The sequence below is a fragment of the Salmo salar genome, chromosome 08, assembly GCF_965601325.2.
Source record: "Salmo salar chromosome 08, fSalSal1, whole genome shotgun sequence".
Taxonomy (NCBI): Eukaryota; Metazoa; Chordata; class Actinopteri; order Salmoniformes; family Salmonidae; genus Salmo; species Salmo salar.
The window spans coordinates 5,480,001-5,492,500 of record NC_138298.1 but is presented as its reverse complement, the minus strand read 5'-3'; the positions used below and the strand labels follow the sequence as shown (position 1 = coordinate 5,492,500).

Here is a 12,500-nt window from a genome sequence, read left to right as displayed (position 1 = left end):
ACAAACTTTATTTCCTTTCATCATTTGAACAGGGCAAAGGAGCATAAAGCACACACAAGCTGCATTCAGCAACAATATTCTTGTTTGTCTTATAAATACAAGGCAGATGCTAATTGAAAACACAAGGAAATTTGATCCTATTAAAAAGGCAGGAAGCTGCATTTTGTCAATTCATCATTAAATGCTTACTACAAGGCAGTGTTGCTGATGAAATAGTGCAAGAGCACACCCTCGTGAACAAAATGCTTACAGCACCTGGTATTCCCAGGCGGTCTCCCATCCAAGTACTAACCAGGCCCGACCCTGCTTAGCTTCCGAGATCAGACGAGATCAGGCGTACCCAGGCTGATATGGCCGTAAGCGAGAATCAATCTCTTGCTACAACATATATAGTCAAAGTGAGTCTGATAAAACAGACATTTAGTCAATTCATCATTAAATGCTTACTACAAGGCAGTGTTGCTGATGAAATAGTGCAAGAGCACACCCTCGTGGACAAAATGCTTACAGCACCTGGTATTCCCAGGCGGTCTCCCATCCAAGTACTAACCAGGCCCGACCCTGCTTAGCTTCCGAGATCAGACGAGATCGGGCGTACCCAGGCTGGTATGGCCGTAAGCGAGAAACAATCTCTTGCTACAACATATATAGTCAAAGTGAGTCTGATAAAACAGATATTTAGTCAATTCATCATTAAATGCTTACTACAAGGCAGTGTTGCTGATGAAATAGTGCAAGAGCACACCCTCGTGGACAAAATGCTTACAGCACCTGTTATTCCCAGGCGGTCTCCCATCCAAGTACTAACCAGGCCCGACCCTGCTTAGCTTCCGAGATCAGACGAGATCGGGCGTACCCAGGCTGGTATGGCCGTAAGCAAGAAACAATCTCTTGCTACAACATATATAGTCAAAGTGAGTGTGATAAACAGACATTGCATTTTCACCAATTAGATAAGCAGCTTGAACTTTGTGTCACTGAAAAAGTAGAAGAAATTACAAACACTGTTCCCATCACTTTTTAGCACAGGTAGTTGGATAAAATACAAACTTTATTTCCTTTCATCATTTGAACAGGGCAAAGGAGCATAAAGCACACACAAGCTGCATTCAGCAACAATATTCTTGTTTGTCTTATAAATACAAGGCAGATGCTAATTGAAAACACAAGGAAATTTGATCCTATTAAAAAGGCAGGAAGCTGCATTTTGTCAATTCATCATTAAATGCTTACTACAAGGCAGTGTTGCTGATGAAATAGTGCAAGAGCACACCCTCGTGAACAAAATGCTTACAGCACCTGGTATTCCCAGGCGGTCTCCCATCCAAGTACTAACCAGGCCCGACCCTGCTTAGCTTCCGAGATCAGACGAGATCAGGCGTACCCAGGCTGATATGGCCGTAAGCGAGAATCAATCTCTTGCTACAACATATATAGTCAAAGTGAGTCTGATAAAACAGACATTTAGTCAATTCATCATTAAATGCTTACTACAAGGCAGTGTTGCTGATGAAATAGTGCAAGAGCACACCCTCGTGGACAAAATGCTTACAGCACCTGGTATTCCCAGGCGGTCTCCCATCCAAGTACTAACCAGGCCCGACCCTGCTTAGCTTCCTAGATCAGACGAGATCGGGCGTACCCAGGCTGGTATGGCCGTAAGCGAGAAACAATCTCTTGCTACAACATATATAGTCAAAGTGAGTGTGATAAACAGACATTGCATTTTCACCAATTAGATAAGCAGCTTGAACTTTGTGTCACTGAAAAAGTAGAAGAAATTACAAACACTGTTCCCATCACTTTTTAGCACAGGTAGTTGGATAAAATACAAACTTTATTTCCTTTCATCATTTGAACAGGGCAAAGGAGCATAAAGCACACACAAGCTGCATTCAGCAACAATATTCTTGTTTGTCTTATAAATACAAGGCAGATGCTAATTGAAAACACAAGGAAATTTGATCCTATTAAAAAGGCAGGAAGCTGCATTTTGTCAATTCATCATTAAATGCTTACTACAAGGCAGTGTTGCTGATGAAATAGTGCAAGAGCACACCCTCGTGGACAAAATGCTTACAGCACCTGGTATTCCCAGGCGGTCTCCCATCCAAGTACTAACCAGGCCCGACCCTGCTTAGCTTCCTAGATCAGACGAGATCGGGCGTACCCAGGCTGGTATGGCCGTAAGCGAGAAACAATCTCTTGCTACAACATATATAGTCAAAGTGAGTGTGATAAACAGACATTGCATTTTCACCAATTAGATAAGCAGCTTGAACTTTGTGTCACTGAAAAAGTAGAAGAAATTACAAACACTGTTCCCATCACTTTTTAGCACAGGTAGTTGGATAAAATACAAACTTTATTTCCTTTCATCATTTTAACAGGGCAAAGGAGCATAAAGCACACACAAGCTGCATTCAGCAACAATATTCTTGTTTGTCTTATAAATACAAGGCAGATGCTAATTGAAAACACAAGGAAATTTGATCCTATTAAAAAGGCAGGAAGCTGCATTTTGTCAATTCATCATTAAATGCTTACTACAAGGCAGTGTTGCTGATGAAATAGTGCAAGAGCACACCCTCGTGGACAAAATGCTTACAGCACCTGGTATTCCCAGGCGGTCTCCCATCCAAGTACTAACCAGGCCCGACCCTGCTTAGCTTCCGAGATCAGACGAGATCGGGCGTACCCAGGCTGGTATGGCCGTAAGCGAGAAACAATCTCTTGCTACAACATATATAGTCAAAGTGAGTCTGATAAAACAGATATTTAGTCAATTCATCATTAAATGCTTACTACAAGGCAGTGTTGCTGATGAAATAGTGCAAGAGCACACCCTCGTGGACAAAATGCTTACAGCACCTGTTATTCCCAGGCGGTCTCCCATCCAAGTACTAACCAGGCCCGACCCTGCTTAGCTTCCGAGATCAGACGAGATCGGGCGTACCCAGGCTGGTATGGCCGTAAGCAAGAAACAATCTCTTGCTACAACATATATAGTCAAAGTGAGTGTGATAAACAGACATTGCATTTTCACCAATTAGATAAGCAGCTTGAACTTTGTGTCACTGAAAAAGTAGAAGAAATTACAAACACTGTTCCCATCACTTTTTAGCACAGGTAGTTGGATAAAATACAAACTTTATTTCCTTTCATCATTTGAACAGGGCAAAGGAGCATAAAGCACACACAAGCTGCATTCAGCAACAATATTCTTGTTTGTCTTATAAATACAAGGCAGATGCTAATTGAAAACACAAGGAAATTTGATCCTATTAAAAAGGCAGGAAGCTGCATTTTGTCAATTCATCATTAAATGCTTACTACAAGGCAGTGTTGCTGATGAAATAGTGCAAGAGCACACCCTCGTGGACAAAATGCTTACAGCACCTGGTATTCCCAGGCGGTCTCCCATCCAAGTACTAACCAGGCCCGACCCTGCTTAGCTTCCTAGATCAGACGAGATCGGGCGTACCCAGGCTGGTATGGCCGTAAGCGAGAAACAATCTCTTGCTACAACATATATAGTCAAAGTGAGTGTGATAAACAGACATTGCATTTTCACCAATTAGATAAGCAGCTTGAACTTTGTGTCACTGAAAAAGTAGAAGAAATTACAAACACTGTTCCCATCACTTTTTAGCACAGGTAGTTGGATAAAATACAAACTTTATTTCCTTTCATCATTTGAACAGGGCAAAGGAGCATAAAGCACACACAAGCTGCATTCAGCAACAATATTCTTGTTTGTCTTATAAATACAAGGCAGATGCTAATTGAAAACACAAGGAAATTTGATCCTATTAAAAAGGCAGGAAGCTGCATTTTGTCAATTCATCATTAAATGCTTACTACAAGGCAGTGTTGCTGATGAAATAGTGCAAGAGCACACCCTCGTGGACAAAATGCTTACAGCACCTGGTATTCCCAGGCGGTCTCCCATCCAAGTACTAACCAGGCCCGACCCTGCTTAGCTTCCGAGATCAGACGAGATCGGGCGTACCCAGGCTGGTATGGCCGTAAGCGAGAAACAATCTCTTGCTACAACATATATAGTCAAAGTGAGTCTGATAAAACAGATATTTAGTCAATTCATCATTAAATGCTTACTACAAGGCAGTGTTGCTGATGAAATAGTGCAAGAGCACACCCTCGTGGACAAAATGCTTACAGCACCTGTTATTCCCAGGCGGTCTCCCATCCAAGTACTAACCAGGCCCGACCCTGCTTAGCTTCCGAGATCAGACGAGATCGGGCGTACCCAGGCTGGTATGGCCGTAAGCAAGAAACAATCTCTTGCTACAACATATATAGTCAAAGTGAGTGTGATAAACAGACATTGCATTTTCACCAATTAGATAAGCAGCTTGAACTTTGTGTCACTGAAAAAGTAGAAGAAATTACAAACACTGTTCCCATCACTTTTTAGCACAGGTAGTTGGATAAAATACAAACTTTATTTCCTTTCATCATTTGAACAGGGCAAAGGAGCATAAAGCACACACAAGCTGCATTCAGCAACAATATTCTTGTTTGTCTTATAAATACAAGGCAGATGCTAATTGAAAACACAAGGAAATTTGATCCTATTAAAAAGGCAGGAAGCTGCATTTTGTCAATTCATCATTAAATGCTTACTACAAGGCAGTGTTGCTGATGAAATAGTGCAAGAGCACACCCTCGTGAACAAAATGCTTACAGCACCTGGTATTCCCAGGCGGTCTCCCATCCAAGTACTAACCAGGCCCGACCCTGCTTAGCTTCCGAGATCAGACGAGATCAGGCGTACCCAGGCTGATATGGCCGTAAGCGAGAATCAATCTCTTGCTACAACATATATAGTCAAAGTGAGTCTGATAAAACAGACATTTAGTCAATTCATCATTAAATGCTTACTACAAGGCAGTGTTGCTGATGAAATAGTGCAAGAGCACACCCTCGTGGACAAAATGCTTACAGCACCTGGTATTCCCAGGCGGTCTCCCATCCAAGTACTAACCAGGCCCGACCCTGCTTAGCTTCCTAGATCAGACGAGATCGGGCGTACCCAGGCTGGTATGGCCGTAAGCGAGAAACAATCTCTTGCTACAACATATATAGTCAAAGTGAGTGTGATAAACAGACATTGCATTTTCACCAATTAGATAAGCAGCTTGAACTTTGTGTCACTGAAAAAGTAGAAGAAATTACAAACACTGTTCCCATCACTTTTTAGCACAGGTAGTTGGATAAAATACAAACTTTATTTCCTTTCATCATTTGAACAGGGCAAAGGAGCATAAAGCACACACAAGCTGCATTCAGCAACAATATTCTTGTTTGTCTTATAAATACAAGGCAGATGCTAATTGAAAACACAAGGAAATTTGATCCTATTAAAAAGGCAGGAAGCTGCATTTTGTCAATTCATCATTAAATGCTTACTACAAGGCAGTGTTGCTGATGAAATAGTGCAAGAGCACACCCTCGTGGACAAAATGCTTACAGCACCTGGTATTCCCAGGCGGTCTCCCATCCAAGTACTAACCAGGCCCGACCCTGCTTAGCTTCCTAGATCAGACGAGATCGGGCGTACCCAGGCTGGTATGGCCGTAAGCGAGAAACAATCTCTTGCTACAACATATATAGTCAAAGTGAGTGTGATAAACAGACATTGCATTTTCACCAATTAGATAAGCAGCTTGAACTTTGTGTCACTGAAAAAGTAGAAGAAATTACAAACACTGTTCCCATCACTTTTTAGCACAGGTAGTTGGATAAAATACAAACTTTATTTCCTTTCATCATTTTAACAGGGCAAAGGAGCATAAAGCACACACAAGCTGCATTCAGCAACAATATTCTTGTTTGTCTTATAAATACAAGGCAGATGCTAATTGAAAACACAAGGAAATTTGATCCTATTAAAAAGGCAGGAAGCTGCATTTTGTCAATTCATCATTAAATGCTTACTACAAGGCAGTGTTGCTGATGAAATAGTGCAAGAGCACACCCTCGTGGACAAAATGCTTACAGCACCTGGTATTCCCAGGCGGTCTCCCATCCAAGTACTAACCAGGCCCGACCCTGCTTAGCTTCCGAGATCAGACGAGATCGGGCGTACCCAGGCTGGTATGGCCGTAAGCGAGAAACAATCTCTTGCTACAACATATATAGTCAAAGTGAGTCTGATAAAACAGATATTTAGTCAATTCATCATTAAATGCTTACTACAAGGCAGTGTTGCTGATGAAATAGTGCAAGAGCACACCCTCGTGGACAAAATGCTTACAGCACCTGTTATTCCCAGGCGGTCTCCCATCCAAGTACTAACCAGGCCCGACCCTGCTTAGCTTCCGAGATCAGACGAGATCGGGCGTACCCAGGCTGGTATGGCCGTAAGCAAGAAACAATCTCTTGCTACAACATATATAGTCAAAGTGAGTGTGATAAACAGACATTGCATTTTCACCAATTAGATAAGCAGCTTGAACTTTGTGTCACTGAAAAAGTAGAAGAAATTACAAACACTGTTCCCATCACTTTTTAGCACAGGTAGTTGGATAAAATACAAACTTTATTTCCTTTCATCATTTGAACAGGGCAAAGGAGCATAAAGCACACACAAGCTGCATTCAGCAACAATATTCTTGTTTGTCTTATAAATACAAGGCAGATGCTAATTGAAAACACAAGGAAATTTGATCCTATTAAAAAGGCAGGAAGCTGCATTTTGTCAATTCATCATTAAATGCTTACTACAAGGCAGTGTTGCTGATGAAATAGTGCAAGAGCACACCCTCGTGGACAAAATGCTTACAGCACCTGGTATTCCCAGGCGGTCTCCCATCCAAGTACTAACCAGGCCCGACCCTGCTTAGCTTCCTAGATCAGACGAGATCGGGCGTACCCAGGCTGGTATGGCCGTAAGCGAGAAACAATCTCTTGCTACAACATATATAGTCAAAGTGAGTGTGATAAACAGACATTGCATTTTCACCAATTAGATAAGCAGCTTGAACTTTGTGTCACTGAAAAAGTAGAAGAAATTACAAACACTGTTCCCATCACTTTTTAGCACAGGTAGTTGGATAAAATACAAACTTTATTTCCTTTCATCATTTGAACAGGGCAAAGGAGCATAAAGCACACACAAGCTGCATTCAGCAACAATATTCTTGTTTGTCTTATAAATACAAGGCAGATGCTAATTGAAAACACAAGGAAATTTGATCCTATTAAAAAGGCAGGAAGCTGCATTTTGTCAATTCATCATTAAATGCTTACTACAAGGCAGTGTTGCTGATGAAATAGTGCAAGAGCACACCCTCGTGAACAAAATGCTTACAGCACCTGGTATTCCCAGGCGGTCTCCCATCCAAGTACTAACCAGGCCCGACCCTGCTTAGCTTCCGAGATCAGACGAGATCAGGCGTACCCAGGCTGATATGGCCGTAAGCGAGAATCAATCTCTTGCTACAACATATATAGTCAAAGTGAGTCTGATAAAACAGACATTTAGTCAATTCATCATTAAATGCTTACTACAAGGCAGTGTTGCTGATGAAATAGTGCAAGAGCACACCCTCGTGGACAAAATGCTTACAGCACCTGGTATTCCCAGGCGGTCTCCCATCCAAGTACTAACCAGGCCCGACCCTGCTTAGCTTCCGAGATCAGACGAGATCGGGCGTACCCAGGCTGGTATGGCCGTAAGCGAGAAACAATCTCTTGCTACAACATATATAGTCAAAGTGAGTGTGATAAACAGACATTGCATTTTCACCAATTAGATAAGCAGCTTGAACTTTGTGTCACTGAAAAAGTAGAAGAAATTACAAACACTGTTCCCATCACTTTTTAGCACAGGTAGTTGGATAAAATACAAACTTTATTTCCTTTCATCATTTGAACAGGGCAAAGGAGCATAAAGCACACACAAGCTGCATTCAGCAACAATATTCTTGTTTGTCTTATAAATACAAGGCAGATGCTAATTGAAAACACAAGGAAATTTGATCCTATTAAAAAGGCAGGAAGCTGCATTTTGTCAATTCATCATTAAATGCTTACTACAAGGCAGTGTTGCTGATGAAATAGTGCAAGAGCACACCCTCGTGAACAAAATGCTTACAGCACCTGGTATTCCCAGGCGGTCTCCCATCCAAGTACTAACCAGGCCCGACCCTGCTTAGCTTCCGAGATCAGACGAGATCAGGCGTACCCAGGCTGATATGGCCGTAAGCGAGAATCAATCTCTTGCTACAACATATATAGTCAAAGTGAGTCTGATAAAACAGACATTTAGTCAATTCATCATTAAATGCTTACTACAAGGCAGTGTTGCTGATGAAATAGTGCAAGAGCACACCCTCGTGGACAAAATGCTTACAGCACCTGGTATTCCCAGGCGGTCTCCCATCCAAGTACTAACCAGGCCCGACCCTGCTTAGCTTCCTAGATCAGACGAGATCGGGCGTACCCAGGCTGGTATGGCCGTAAGCGAGAAACAATCTCTTGCTACAACATATATAGTCAAAGTGAGTGTGATAAACAGACATTGCATTTTCACCAATTAGATAAGCAGCTTGAACTTTGTGTCACTGAAAAAGTAGAAGAAATTACAAACACTGTTCCCATCACTTTTTAGCACAGGTAGTTGGATAAAATACAAACTTTATTTCCTTTCATCATTTTAACAGGGCAAAGGAGCATAAAGCACACACAAGCTGCATTCAGCAACAATATTCTTGTTTGTCTTATAAATACAAGGCAGATGCTAATTGAAAACACAAGGAAATTTGATCCTATTAAAAAGGCAGGAAGCTGCATTTTGTCAATTCATCATTAAATGCTTACTACAAGGCAGTGTTGCTGATGAAATAGTGCAAGAGCACACCCTCGTGGACAAAATGCTTACAGCACCTGGTATTCCCAGGCGGTCTCCCATCCAAGTACTAACCAGGCCCGACCCTGCTTAGCTTCCGAGATCAGACGAGATCGGGCGTACCCAGGCTGGTATGGCCGTAAGCGAGAAACAATCTCTTGCTACAACATATATAGTCAAAGTGAGTCTGATAAAACAGATATTTAGTCAATTCATCATTAAATGCTTACTACAAGGCAGTGTTGCTGATGAAATAGTGCAAGAGCACACCCTCGTGGACAAAATGCTTACAGCACCTGTTATTCCCAGGCGGTCTCCCATCCAAGTACTAACCAGGCCCGACCCTGCTTAGCTTCCGAGATCAGACGAGATCGGGCGTACCCAGGCTGGTATGGCCGTAAGCAAGAAACAATCTCTTGCTACAACATATATAGTCAAAGTGAGTGTGATAAACAGACATTGCATTTTCACCAATTAGATAAGCAGCTTGAACTTTGTGTCACTGAAAAAGTAGAAGAAATTACAAACACTGTTCCCATCACTTTTTAGCACAGGTAGTTGGATAAAATACAAACTTTATTTCCTTTCATCATTTGAACAGGGCAAAGGAGCATAAAGCACACACAAGCTGCATTCAGCAACAATATTCTTGTTTGTCTTATAAATACAAGGCAGATGCTAATTGAAAACACAAGGAAATTTGATCCTATTAAAAAGGCAGGAAGCTGCATTTTGTCAATTCATCATTAAATGCTTACTACAAGGCAGTGTTGCTGATGAAATAGTGCAAGAGCACACCCTCGTGGACAAAATGCTTACAGCACCTGGTATTCCCAGGCGGTCTCCCATCCAAGTACTAACCAGGCCCGACCCTGCTTAGCTTCCTAGATCAGACGAGATCGGGCGTACCCAGGCTGGTATGGCCGTAAGCGAGAAACAATCTCTTGCTACAACATATATAGTCAAAGTGAGTGTGATAAACAGACATTGCATTTTCACCAATTAGATAAGCAGCTTGAACTTTGTGTCACTGAAAAAGTAGAAGAAATTACAAACACTGTTCCCATCACTTTTTAGCACAGGTAGTTGGATAAAATACAAACTTTATTTCCTTTCATCATTTGAACAGGGCAAAGGAGCATAAAGCACACACAAGCTGCATTCAGCAACAATATTCTTGTTTGTCTTATAAATACAAGGCAGATGCTAATTGAAAACACAAGGAAATTTGATCCTATTAAAAAGGCAGGAAGCTGCATTTTGTCAATTCATCATTAAATGCTTACTACAAGGCAGTGTTGCTGATGAAATAGTGCAAGAGCACACCCTCGTGAACAAAATGCTTACAGCACCTGGTATTCCCAGGCGGTCTCCCATCCAAGTACTAACCAGGCCCGACCCTGCTTAGCTTCCGAGATCAGACGAGATCAGGCGTACCCAGGCTGATATGGCCGTAAGCGAGAATCAATCTCTTGCTACAACATATATAGTCAAAGTGAGTCTGATAAAACAGACATTTAGTCAATTCATCATTAAATGCTTACTACAAGGCAGTGTTGCTGATGAAATAGTGCAAGAGCACACCCTCGTGGACAAAATGCTTACAGCACCTGGTATTCCCAGGCGGTCTCCCATCCAAGTACTAACCAGGCCCGACCCTGCTTAGCTTCCGAGATCAGACGAGATCGGGCGTACCCAGGCTGGTATGGCCGTAAGCGAGAAACAATCTCTTGCTACAACATATATAGTCAAAGTGAGTGTGATAAACAGACATTGCATTTTCACCAATTAGATAAGCAGCTTGAACTTTGTGTCACTGAAAAAGTAGAAGAAATTACAAACACTGTTCCCATCACTTTTTAGCACAGGTAGTTGGATAAAATACAAACTTTATTTCCTTTCATCATTTGAACAGGGCAAAGGAGCATAAAGCACACACAAGCTGCATTCAGCAACAATATTCTTGTTTGTCTTATAAATACAAGGCAGATGCTAATTGAAAACACAAGGAAATTTGATCCTATTAAAAAGGCAGGAAGCTGCATTTTGTCAATTCATCATTAAATGCTTACTACAAGGCAGTGTTGCTGATGAAATAGTGCAAGAGCACACCCTCGTGAACAAAATGCTTACAGCACCTGGTATTCCCAGGCGGTCTCCCATCCAAGTACTAACCAGGCCCGACCCTGCTTAGCTTCCGAGATCAGACGAGATCAGGCGTACCCAGGCTGATATGGCCGTAAGCGAGAATCAATCTCTTGCTACAACATATATAGTCAAAGTGAGTCTGATAAAACAGACATTTAGTCAATTCATCATTAAATGCTTACTACAAGGCAGTGTTGCTGATGAAATAGTGCAAGAGCACACCCTCGTGGACAAAATGCTTACAGCACCTGGTATTCCCAGGCGGTCTCCCATCCAAGTACTAACCAGGCCCGACCCTGCTTAGCTTCCGAGATCAGACGAGATCGGGCGTACCCAGGCTGGTATGGCCGTAAGCGAGAAACAATCTCTTGCTACAACATATATAGTCAAAGTGAGTGTGATAAACAGACATTGCATTTTCACCAATTAGATAAGCAGCTTGAACTTTGTGTCACTGAAAAAGTAGAAGAAATTACAAACACTGTTCCCATCACTTTTTAGCACAGGTAGTTGGATAAAATACAAACTTTATTTCCTTTCATCATTTGAACAGGGCAAAGGAGCATAAAGCACACACAAGCTGCATTCAGCAACAATATTCTTGTTTGTCTTATAAATACAAGGCAGATGCTAATTGAAAACACAAGGAAATTTGATCCTATTAAAAAGGCAGGAAGCTGCATTTTGTCAATTCATCATTAAATGCTTACTACAAGGCAGTGTTGCTGATGAAATAGTGCAAGAGCACACCCTCGTGAACAAAATGCTTACAGCACCTGGTATTCCCAGGCGGTCTCCCATCCAAGTACTAACCAGGCCCGACCCTGCTTAGCTTCCGAGATCAGACGAGATCAGGCGTACCCAGGCTGATATGGCCGTAAGCGAGAATCAATCTCTTGCTACAACATATATAGTCAAAGTGAGTCTGATAAAACAGACATTTAGTCAATTCATCATTAAATGCTTACTACAAGGCAGTGTTGCTGATGAAATAGTGCAAGAGCACACCCTCGTGGACAAAATGCTTACAGCACCTGGTATTCCCAGGCGGTCTCCCATCCAAGTACTAACCAGGCCCGACCCTGCTTAGCTTCCGAGATCAGACGAGATCGGGCGTACCCAGGCTGGTATGGCCGTAAGCGAGAAACAATCTCTTGCTACAACATATATAGTCAAAGTGAGTGTGATAAACAGACATTGCATTTTCACCAATTAGATAAGCAGCTTGAACTTTGTGTCACTGAAAAAGTAGAAGAAATTACAAACACTGTTCCCATCACTTTTTAGCACAGGTAGTTGGATAAAATACAAACTTTATTTCCTTTCATCATTTGAACAGGGCAAAGGAGCATAAAGCACACACAAGCTGCATTCAGCAACAATATTCTTGTTTGTCTTATAAATACAAGGCAGATGCTAATTGAAAACACAAGGAAATTTGATCCTATTAAAAAAGGCAGGAAGCTGCATTTTGTCA

At 41.9% G+C, this 12,500-nt stretch overlaps 30 non-coding genes across 30 annotated transcripts; all 30 read right to left on the bottom strand.

Annotated features, from left to right (window-relative positions):
• Positions 1-243: 243 nt before the first annotated feature.
• LOC145886186 (5S ribosomal RNA) lies at positions 244-362 on the bottom strand. Its single transcript, XR_014397770.1, has one exon. It is a non-coding gene; the product is annotated as a 5S ribosomal RNA (ribosomal RNA).
• Positions 363-501: 139 nt separating this feature from the next.
• Positions 502-620, bottom strand: LOC145857310 (5S ribosomal RNA). The gene has a single exon (XR_014378207.1). It is a non-coding gene; the product is annotated as a 5S ribosomal RNA (ribosomal RNA).
• A 139-nt stretch (positions 621-759) lies between these two features.
• Positions 760-878, bottom strand: LOC145883040 (5S ribosomal RNA). Its single transcript, XR_014394612.1, has one exon. It is a non-coding gene; the product is annotated as a 5S ribosomal RNA (ribosomal RNA).
• Positions 879-1,287: 409 nt separating this feature from the next.
• On the bottom strand, positions 1,288-1,406 carry LOC145886185 (5S ribosomal RNA). The gene has a single exon (XR_014397769.1). It is a non-coding gene; the product is annotated as a 5S ribosomal RNA (ribosomal RNA).
• Positions 1,407-1,545: 139 nt separating this feature from the next.
• Positions 1,546-1,664, bottom strand: LOC145887008 (5S ribosomal RNA). The gene has a single exon (XR_014398595.1). It is a non-coding gene; the product is annotated as a 5S ribosomal RNA (ribosomal RNA).
• Positions 1,665-2,073: 409 nt separating this feature from the next.
• LOC145887007 (5S ribosomal RNA) lies at positions 2,074-2,192 on the bottom strand. The gene has a single exon (XR_014398594.1). It is a non-coding gene; the product is annotated as a 5S ribosomal RNA (ribosomal RNA).
• A 409-nt stretch (positions 2,193-2,601) lies between these two features.
• Positions 2,602-2,720, bottom strand: LOC145857309 (5S ribosomal RNA). The gene has a single exon (XR_014378206.1). It is a non-coding gene; the product is annotated as a 5S ribosomal RNA (ribosomal RNA).
• Positions 2,721-2,859: 139 nt separating this feature from the next.
• On the bottom strand, positions 2,860-2,978 carry LOC145883039 (5S ribosomal RNA). Its single transcript, XR_014394611.1, has one exon. It is a non-coding gene; the product is annotated as a 5S ribosomal RNA (ribosomal RNA).
• Positions 2,979-3,387: 409 nt separating this feature from the next.
• Positions 3,388-3,506, bottom strand: LOC145887006 (5S ribosomal RNA). Its single transcript, XR_014398593.1, has one exon. It is a non-coding gene; the product is annotated as a 5S ribosomal RNA (ribosomal RNA).
• Positions 3,507-3,915: 409 nt separating this feature from the next.
• On the bottom strand, positions 3,916-4,034 carry LOC145857308 (5S ribosomal RNA). Its single transcript, XR_014378205.1, has one exon. It is a non-coding gene; the product is annotated as a 5S ribosomal RNA (ribosomal RNA).
• A 139-nt stretch (positions 4,035-4,173) lies between these two features.
• LOC145883037 (5S ribosomal RNA) lies at positions 4,174-4,292 on the bottom strand. Its single transcript, XR_014394609.1, has one exon. It is a non-coding gene; the product is annotated as a 5S ribosomal RNA (ribosomal RNA).
• A 409-nt stretch (positions 4,293-4,701) lies between these two features.
• On the bottom strand, positions 4,702-4,820 carry LOC145886184 (5S ribosomal RNA). The gene has a single exon (XR_014397768.1). It is a non-coding gene; the product is annotated as a 5S ribosomal RNA (ribosomal RNA).
• A 139-nt stretch (positions 4,821-4,959) lies between these two features.
• Positions 4,960-5,078, bottom strand: LOC145887005 (5S ribosomal RNA). Its single transcript, XR_014398592.1, has one exon. It is a non-coding gene; the product is annotated as a 5S ribosomal RNA (ribosomal RNA).
• A 409-nt stretch (positions 5,079-5,487) lies between these two features.
• On the bottom strand, positions 5,488-5,606 carry LOC145887004 (5S ribosomal RNA). The gene has a single exon (XR_014398591.1). It is a non-coding gene; the product is annotated as a 5S ribosomal RNA (ribosomal RNA).
• A 409-nt stretch (positions 5,607-6,015) lies between these two features.
• On the bottom strand, positions 6,016-6,134 carry LOC145857307 (5S ribosomal RNA). Its single transcript, XR_014378204.1, has one exon. It is a non-coding gene; the product is annotated as a 5S ribosomal RNA (ribosomal RNA).
• Positions 6,135-6,273: 139 nt separating this feature from the next.
• Positions 6,274-6,392, bottom strand: LOC145883036 (5S ribosomal RNA). Its single transcript, XR_014394608.1, has one exon. It is a non-coding gene; the product is annotated as a 5S ribosomal RNA (ribosomal RNA).
• A 409-nt stretch (positions 6,393-6,801) lies between these two features.
• On the bottom strand, positions 6,802-6,920 carry LOC145887002 (5S ribosomal RNA). The gene has a single exon (XR_014398589.1). It is a non-coding gene; the product is annotated as a 5S ribosomal RNA (ribosomal RNA).
• A 409-nt stretch (positions 6,921-7,329) lies between these two features.
• Positions 7,330-7,448, bottom strand: LOC145886183 (5S ribosomal RNA). The gene has a single exon (XR_014397767.1). It is a non-coding gene; the product is annotated as a 5S ribosomal RNA (ribosomal RNA).
• Positions 7,449-7,587: 139 nt separating this feature from the next.
• On the bottom strand, positions 7,588-7,706 carry LOC145857306 (5S ribosomal RNA). Its single transcript, XR_014378203.1, has one exon. It is a non-coding gene; the product is annotated as a 5S ribosomal RNA (ribosomal RNA).
• A 409-nt stretch (positions 7,707-8,115) lies between these two features.
• Positions 8,116-8,234, bottom strand: LOC145886182 (5S ribosomal RNA). Its single transcript, XR_014397766.1, has one exon. It is a non-coding gene; the product is annotated as a 5S ribosomal RNA (ribosomal RNA).
• Positions 8,235-8,373: 139 nt separating this feature from the next.
• LOC145887001 (5S ribosomal RNA) lies at positions 8,374-8,492 on the bottom strand. Its single transcript, XR_014398588.1, has one exon. It is a non-coding gene; the product is annotated as a 5S ribosomal RNA (ribosomal RNA).
• Positions 8,493-8,901: 409 nt separating this feature from the next.
• On the bottom strand, positions 8,902-9,020 carry LOC145857305 (5S ribosomal RNA). The gene has a single exon (XR_014378202.1). It is a non-coding gene; the product is annotated as a 5S ribosomal RNA (ribosomal RNA).
• Positions 9,021-9,159: 139 nt separating this feature from the next.
• LOC145883035 (5S ribosomal RNA) lies at positions 9,160-9,278 on the bottom strand. The gene has a single exon (XR_014394607.1). It is a non-coding gene; the product is annotated as a 5S ribosomal RNA (ribosomal RNA).
• Positions 9,279-9,687: 409 nt separating this feature from the next.
• On the bottom strand, positions 9,688-9,806 carry LOC145887000 (5S ribosomal RNA). Its single transcript, XR_014398587.1, has one exon. It is a non-coding gene; the product is annotated as a 5S ribosomal RNA (ribosomal RNA).
• Positions 9,807-10,215: 409 nt separating this feature from the next.
• On the bottom strand, positions 10,216-10,334 carry LOC145886181 (5S ribosomal RNA). The gene has a single exon (XR_014397765.1). It is a non-coding gene; the product is annotated as a 5S ribosomal RNA (ribosomal RNA).
• Positions 10,335-10,473: 139 nt separating this feature from the next.
• LOC145857304 (5S ribosomal RNA) lies at positions 10,474-10,592 on the bottom strand. Its single transcript, XR_014378201.1, has one exon. It is a non-coding gene; the product is annotated as a 5S ribosomal RNA (ribosomal RNA).
• Positions 10,593-11,001: 409 nt separating this feature from the next.
• Positions 11,002-11,120, bottom strand: LOC145886180 (5S ribosomal RNA). The gene has a single exon (XR_014397764.1). It is a non-coding gene; the product is annotated as a 5S ribosomal RNA (ribosomal RNA).
• Positions 11,121-11,259: 139 nt separating this feature from the next.
• Positions 11,260-11,378, bottom strand: LOC145857303 (5S ribosomal RNA). Its single transcript, XR_014378200.1, has one exon. It is a non-coding gene; the product is annotated as a 5S ribosomal RNA (ribosomal RNA).
• A 409-nt stretch (positions 11,379-11,787) lies between these two features.
• LOC145886179 (5S ribosomal RNA) lies at positions 11,788-11,906 on the bottom strand. Its single transcript, XR_014397763.1, has one exon. It is a non-coding gene; the product is annotated as a 5S ribosomal RNA (ribosomal RNA).
• A 139-nt stretch (positions 11,907-12,045) lies between these two features.
• Positions 12,046-12,164, bottom strand: LOC145857302 (5S ribosomal RNA). The gene has a single exon (XR_014378199.1). It is a non-coding gene; the product is annotated as a 5S ribosomal RNA (ribosomal RNA).
• Between the last annotated feature and the right edge of the window lie 336 nt (positions 12,165-12,500).